Below are 6,865 nucleotides of genomic sequence, written 5' to 3'. Positions count from 1 at the left end.
AGACTGTGCCCCCTACTCCTAGAATCCCCAACCAGCGGAATGTGCAAAGCCCCAACATGAATACCAACTAAATCTTTGCAAAGCAAAAGGCGATCAACTTGCTGAATTGCAACAGCTATAACATTAGTATGTGATCGCAATAACTGTTCCAAATATACTTTCTGGATGTTGATTTCTCCCTCCATCTCCTGAAGGGGCCAGAATGCAGCTCCACGGGTATCAGCGGTTCTCTCGTATTACGCTTAAGTACCCATTCTACAAGTGTGAGCTTGTACTGCAGTTGTTATTTTTTAATGTATTTCTTGTTTTACATATTTACAAAAATTAATATGTTTAATTCTAAATAGAAAGAAAAAATTTAGGATTCATACTAGAGAAGTGTTCTATGTGCTAAACAAAAATTATTTGGAGCCTAGAATGTTTCTTCAGTGTTTTTTTTTATGAAAGCCTCTGAATAGTTACTTATATTTGTATTATAACAATACGTTGCCCTGCATCTTGTTTTGTCTGATATTGCAATCAGCTATTAAGAAAGCCGAAACCATTTTATAGGATTTCTCTTTTTTCATTCCTGAGCACTAATTCAGTATTAAACTGTAATAGTCATCAGAATTACTGCTTTTCTTATGAAAACAGCAACCTTCCTTAAACTGTGATTTCCACAACTCCTAAGTTACCAGAATGTCAGCATAAAAATGTCACATGACCAAAGCTTGGAATCTGTGTTTTTCCCAGCTGTGAAACATGACTCTTCTGTCCCAAGGATTCATTATAAAAAGTTAATGTCTTAGTACAGAACTCATATTATGGATTTTTTCTAGTTTTAGAGGATTTCAAAATGACATTTATACAGCAGACTTTTCAACTCTGAAAAAAACATTTTTGACCAGTGCTCTGAGCATACAGTGTGGGGGTGGAGCCAAGTGACTACGCCCCTGATGAGCAATGCTAGTTGGAAAAGAACACAGCTTTCCTGTGTTGCCTGCTTGGATAATGTACTAATGGTGAAAGACGGCTCACAGAAGAAAACTACATGAAACTTGTGCTTGTACAGTTGTTTTAAGAAAACCAAAATCTGCCAGCTCTGCAATTAGGATTTAATGGTAAGTAGAGTAGCTGAACTCTGTTACGTTCTAACTATAGTGCTAACATTTAAAACATGTTTAGTTGAGACTCTATTTTGATGCTCATTTGTTTCTAAATAAGCTTGTATAGGTTTTGCAGATACTTTGAATAGTTCAACAAAATATTACAAGAGAGTTGTTTTTGGAAATTTTCCAACACTGGACTGATGCTTTCCTGTTCTCAGGAAGAATGCTTTATGCAGCACTTTCTCAAAAGCACATCACACCCAATAAATTACTTTTTGAAGTGTAGGTATTTTTGTTACGTTGGCAAATACAGCAGCCAATTTTCACAGAGCTTGTCCCACAAACAGAAAATGAGATGAAGGAACAATGATACTGTATTCGGTGGTGTTAGTTAAGGTAGAAATATTGGCCACGGTATTAGGAGAATTCCCTGCTCTTCTTCAAATTGTGCCATGGGATCAATTAAGTCCACAAGCAAACAGGATTATCATCTCAGTTGAAAGACAGCACCTACAACAGTGCAGCCCTCCCTCAGTACTGCACTGAAGTGTCAGCCTAGCTTGAGTGAGGCTTGAACTCACAACCTTCTGACTTAGAAGCAAGAGTGCTACCAAATAGATGGAGTTTACTCTTGGTAATTTAATTAATTTTCACATATGAAATGCAAGTTGAATGATTAAAATGCAGTTGTATTTTATAAATGCGGTACCAACATAAATCTATCGGGTTAAAGACAAACATTTCTGACAAATAGCTCAGCAGCTAACATAACGAAAACTGCAACAGGATATAAAAGTTTCAAGACCCCACCCAACTCTTGGAATTCTTAACTGTTATAGTCAGTCTGGATGTGGTATGATTAAGCACTGCCTCAATTATAGCTTACATTCCTTTAGTGCGTATGGGCTCACATGATACAAACCTCCAGCCCACAGCTGTCCATCAATGTCAATTTAGAATGACATTTATTTTTGTTGTGTCACTTCCTGTATTTGATAGCAAAGCCTGTCCAAGCTTCATTCAGGACAGATTGCTTTCCTGATTATTAATAATGAATATAATATGAAGTAACTTTCATATGACTTGCTAATTTTAAAAATGTATGTTGGTGAAGCAAGGTTTACAGAACAGAATATTCAAGTTAGGAGAGCACTGCAGTATCCACAGGACTGATTGAATGCTCCTCACCAGACTGAACACATCCAAAAGATTTCATGCTACTTACTGAATTACATAATTGGCGAGAAAGGAATGCTGTTCTGTGTGCACTGGTGAATTGCTGCTGTTGTTAATTCACCCATTATGAAGCAGATGTCAAGATTCTAACATATAAATCACTGAGCACTGCTAACTGTTTAAACTCAGCTCACCACAGTTTATTAACTTAAAGATTGCTAACATAGGTGTGGCATCGGTACACCTTTGTGTTGTAGCGAGCCATTCTTGTAATATTTATGGAGTGAGATATGAACACTTTTATTCTGCTCTGAGAAAGGTAATTTTTTTCAACCTCTAAACATTCCTATCCATTTTAGCTATTTTCCTGCCAGTGACGTATTGCTGTAACTCCGCACTAGAAATATCTTTTGTGCTTCCTAGTAGTTTCCTGTGTTTGAATAGAAATAGTCTGTGATGGGTCCTTTCCCCACATAGATGCAAGGTAATAGATATTGGAGTAAAAGTCCCAAAATGATATGTTAAATCAATTCATTTAAAATAAAAGTAGATAAATATCTGGTTATGAAAGAAACTGATTATTAAAAGGATAAGTACAGACGTAGATGATCAAATACTCTGAGTATTATAGCTCTGGTCCGATTCTGGATATGGTGATCTTATCTATACTATGTGACAGGTTGGGATCTGATGCTCTAGAGTGGTTTCTTTGGTTGGCTTCAGGTTCATTGAAGTCATTCAAAAGGCATCAACAGGTACGGGGAGAGAGCGGGAATACGGTATTGAGATAGAGGATCAGCCATGATCATATTGAATGGTGGAGCAGGCTCAAAGGGCTGAATGGCCTACTCCTGCTCCTATTTTCTATGTTTCTATGTTTCCATTCTTTTCTTGGAAGTTTTACCTGCATTTATTTGCCTAGCTAAGGATATTGATTAAGCTAAAATGATTTGATGACAGTACGGACTGCACATGGTCCATTTGAAGGAGTGAATGAGCTGAATGGCTTTATATTGTGTATCTCACGGCCTTATGTCATTGATAAGAAAAACACAACTTTTCTCCATTGTCCCCTTTTCTTTTCTTTTGCTGCAGTGATACAGCCCTATTTGAATTTAGGGTGCAGGACAGTCCAGTCATTAGACATCAATGACACAGTCAGATAAAGAAATAATTGCATATATATAGCAATTTATAACATCATCAAAACATCTCAAAATACTTCAGATGATTAATTGCTTTTTGAAATGCATCATATTTTGCTATTCTGCACCAACCATCTCCCACAAGCAGCCGTTAATCTGCTTTTTAGTTGTGTTGTTTGGAAGAATATCGACCAGACCACAAGGAGAATGCCCTGCTCTTCTTAAAATCTTTATTGTCCACCTGAACCACCGGAACGGGCAGGCAAAACCTCTTAACATCTGATCCAAAGGACAGCATCTCTGACGATGCAGCACTCCCTCAATACCGTGCTAGAGTAAATAAAAAGCAGAAAGACTGCAAATGCTGGAAATCTAAAACAAAAAGAGGCAATGCCATAAACAGTCAGCATTTCAGTCAGGGAGCAGATAGACTAACACCTGAAATGTTAACTTGTCTGTTGACTGCATTGGAATGCCAGCGTATGTTCTGAACTTAAACCTTCTGACTCAGGCTTTCGGAGGCTTCCTCCTTCGTCAGGTGAACGGTGTGGAAAGCTTGTGGAATTTAAAATAAATTTGTTGGACTATAACTTGGTGTTGTAAAATTGTTTACAATTGTCAACCCCAGTCCATCACCGGCATCTCCACATCATGACTTCTGACTCAGAGGTGAGATTGCTCTTTGGCAGACATGCTTCAGCAGTACAGGAAGAGATTCTAGACAGTGATCCTACTTTCTGACATGGCCTAAGTGAGATGGGAATTCAAGCTCACATTCGCTAGTTCAAAGGCCAATGTCCCAATATTGTAGCTACTTAGGATTTTTATTAACTAATTCAGTCATACACAAGAATTTGAAATTGCTGCTACTTCTTTTATTTTAAAGGTTTATAACCTAAGCAAATTATATAGTCACAAGAACAACTTGTATTTTTATAGAGTCTTTAACATGGAAAAAGTTCCAATGTTTCACAGAAGTGTAATCAGATATATGAGGAGAGTTGACCAGAAGCTTAGTCAAAGAGTGTCTTGAAGCAGGTGGAGAGGCAGCAGGATCACAAAATACCTTCACTGCCTTTTGTCCCTGAACCTCTTTCTGACCTCCTGACTATCAATGTAAATTGTCCTTTATTATACTAAAGAACAATTATCTTTATCAAAGTAACCGATACATATAAGCAATAAATTTACAAATGTCTAGCTGCAAAGTTTGTAAACCTGAAAATAAGTTGATCATTTTTCAAATAATGCAAGTAAAAATAGATAAATAGAGGAATGAAAAGACAATCATTTCATTGAGATCAACGCTAAAGTAAAATAATTGATGTTATATTTCTGAGAAGTCTTTGTGCTCTTCAAGGTGACTGATGACTATTTTCAGAATGGGGGTCAATTTTAACTCCCAGCAGCTTCGAATGGGCATGGTGGCAGGGTGAGTGCAAAAGACACTTGCTGGCTTAGGTTTGAGGCCCTGGGTATTTTAACTCAGGGGCTGGTTCGGATCTATCAGAAATCCCATCATATCTGCCGGTATTGCATTGGACTTGATTCCAGCCTGTATAAAAGAAGCGTAAGTTACTTGCATGACTTGCCAAACCCAGGAATAGCTGCTTTCACAGGCTTTAACTGTCCACAAGCTTTGTCTCGTAGCTTTAATTGGAGCGATTTGAAAATTTTTTTGAGCTGTGCTGCTAAGAAAGGATTCTGCAAGCTGTCTTTCAGCAGTTTCGGGTAAGGAAATCTTTTTCTTCCCAATCTTCAGTCATCGAGCCCTTACCATGGGGTTCCCTATGGCCATTCCTATTTATGTCCTTCTGACAGAGACAGAAGAGGATGACAATGAAGAGAAAATGAGACGCAAGCAGCATAAGGCTGCACTAAAGGAGAAGAAAAGCAGCTAGGAGGTACCCTTCCACCAGAGCTGGATCTGCCTGCCAATTGATCACCATGGGGATTTAGATGCCACCTCAAAGTTCTTGGAAACCAATTGCCATTGCTCTATTAATATGGTCCCACCCGGCCTGAAGACCGGAGATAAATGCCTCCATGTAGGAGTCACTAATTGTTGTACAGACCTCCCAGTTAGGGGGGGAGGGGGGACAGATGCAGAGGTTACTTACACTCATTGCAGGTAGCATTACATTATTTTAAATCCAGCTCAGATACTGGCACAGAGAATGGCACTGGTCTCCACCATGACACCTGCCACCTGTCCCAAGTCCTTGAAGCTGATCCTCAGTAACTTTAAGTGAGTCCAGTATCCTTTTTAGAGCAGGATCACTGGGATCTGGGTCCTGTGGCTCTGAAGCCAGGGGTTGACTTCTGCGGTACATCCAAACCCCCCTGCGACCACCACCCACCCCACCCCAGCAGCCTCATGCTCACAATACAGATGGTCACTTCAAAGCTTTCACCAGCCCTTTCTCATCAATTAAAACAATCTCTTAAAATTAAAGGGTACCCTGCCTCATGTAGATAGTTTCACATGAAATAGGTGGGCGAAATGCTCACACTGAGTCTGAACAACCTTTAGGTGTCCAGTCAGAACTAAGAAATCACAGAAGGACTTTTATACTCCCTTAATTCCTTTTATCATAGAATCATAGAATGGTTATAGCACAGAAGGAGGCCATTCGGCCCATTGAGCCCGTGCCAGCTCTTTGTAAGAGCAATCCAGTTAATCTCACTTCCCTGCTCTTTCCCCATAGCCCTGCAAATTTTTTCCCTTCAGGTATTCATCCAATTCCTTTTGAAAGCCATGATTGAATCTGCTTCCACCACTTTTTCAGGCAGCGCATTCCGGATCATAACTACTCGCTGCGTAAAAAAGTTTTTCTTCATGTCGCCTTTGGTTCTTTTGCCAATCATCTTAAATCTATGTCCTCTGGTTCTCACCCCTTCCGCCAATGGGAACAGTTTCTCTTTATTTACTCGATGGGCCAAATGGCCTCTTTCTGTGCTGTAACCTTTCTATGATTCCTTTCTATGATTTACTTTATCTAAACCCTTCATGATTTTGAACACCTCTATCAAATCTCCTCTCAACCTTCTCTGCTCTAAGAAGAACAACCCCAGCTTCTCCAGTCTATCCACGTAACTGAAGTCCCTCATCCCTGGAACCATTCTAGGAAATCTTTTCTGCACCCTCTCTAAGGCCTTCACATCCTTCCTAAAGTGCAGTGCCCAGAATTGGACACAATACTCCAGTTGTGGTCAAACCAGTGTTTTGTAAAGGTTCAACATAGCTTCCTTGCTTTTGTACTCTATGCCTCTATTTATAAAGCCAAGGATCCCATAAGCTTTTTTAACCACTTTCTCAACCTGTCCTGCTACCTTCAAAGATTTGTGCACATATACCCTCAGGTCTCTCTGTTCCTGCACCCACTTTAGAATTGTACCATTTAGTTTATATTGCCTCTCCTCGTTCTTCCTGCCAAAATGTATCACTTTGCA

The 6,865-nt window shown here is 39.4% G+C and overlaps 1 protein-coding gene across 3 annotated transcripts in view; it reads left to right on the top strand.

The window, feature by feature from the left end:
• The first annotated feature begins 948 nt into the window (after positions 1–948).
• The window catches only part of inf2 (inverted formin 2), a 60,913-nt gene continuing 54,996 nt past the window's right edge, over positions 949–6,865 (top strand). For all 3 annotated transcript variants that reach the window (XM_067991699.1, XM_067991698.1, XM_067991700.1), the window contains exon 1: positions 949–1,103. The gene's annotated coding sequence lies outside the window, so the exon portion shown is untranslated. The remainder of the gene's footprint in view (positions 1,104–6,865) is intronic.

The sequence above is a fragment of the Heptranchias perlo genome, chromosome 10, assembly GCF_035084215.1.
Source record: "Heptranchias perlo isolate sHepPer1 chromosome 10, sHepPer1.hap1, whole genome shotgun sequence".
Lineage (NCBI taxonomy): Eukaryota > Metazoa > Chordata > Chondrichthyes > Hexanchiformes > Hexanchidae > Heptranchias > Heptranchias perlo.
The sequence above is the reverse complement of the archived record's forward strand: the minus strand, read 5'-3'. Positions and strand labels throughout refer to the sequence as shown.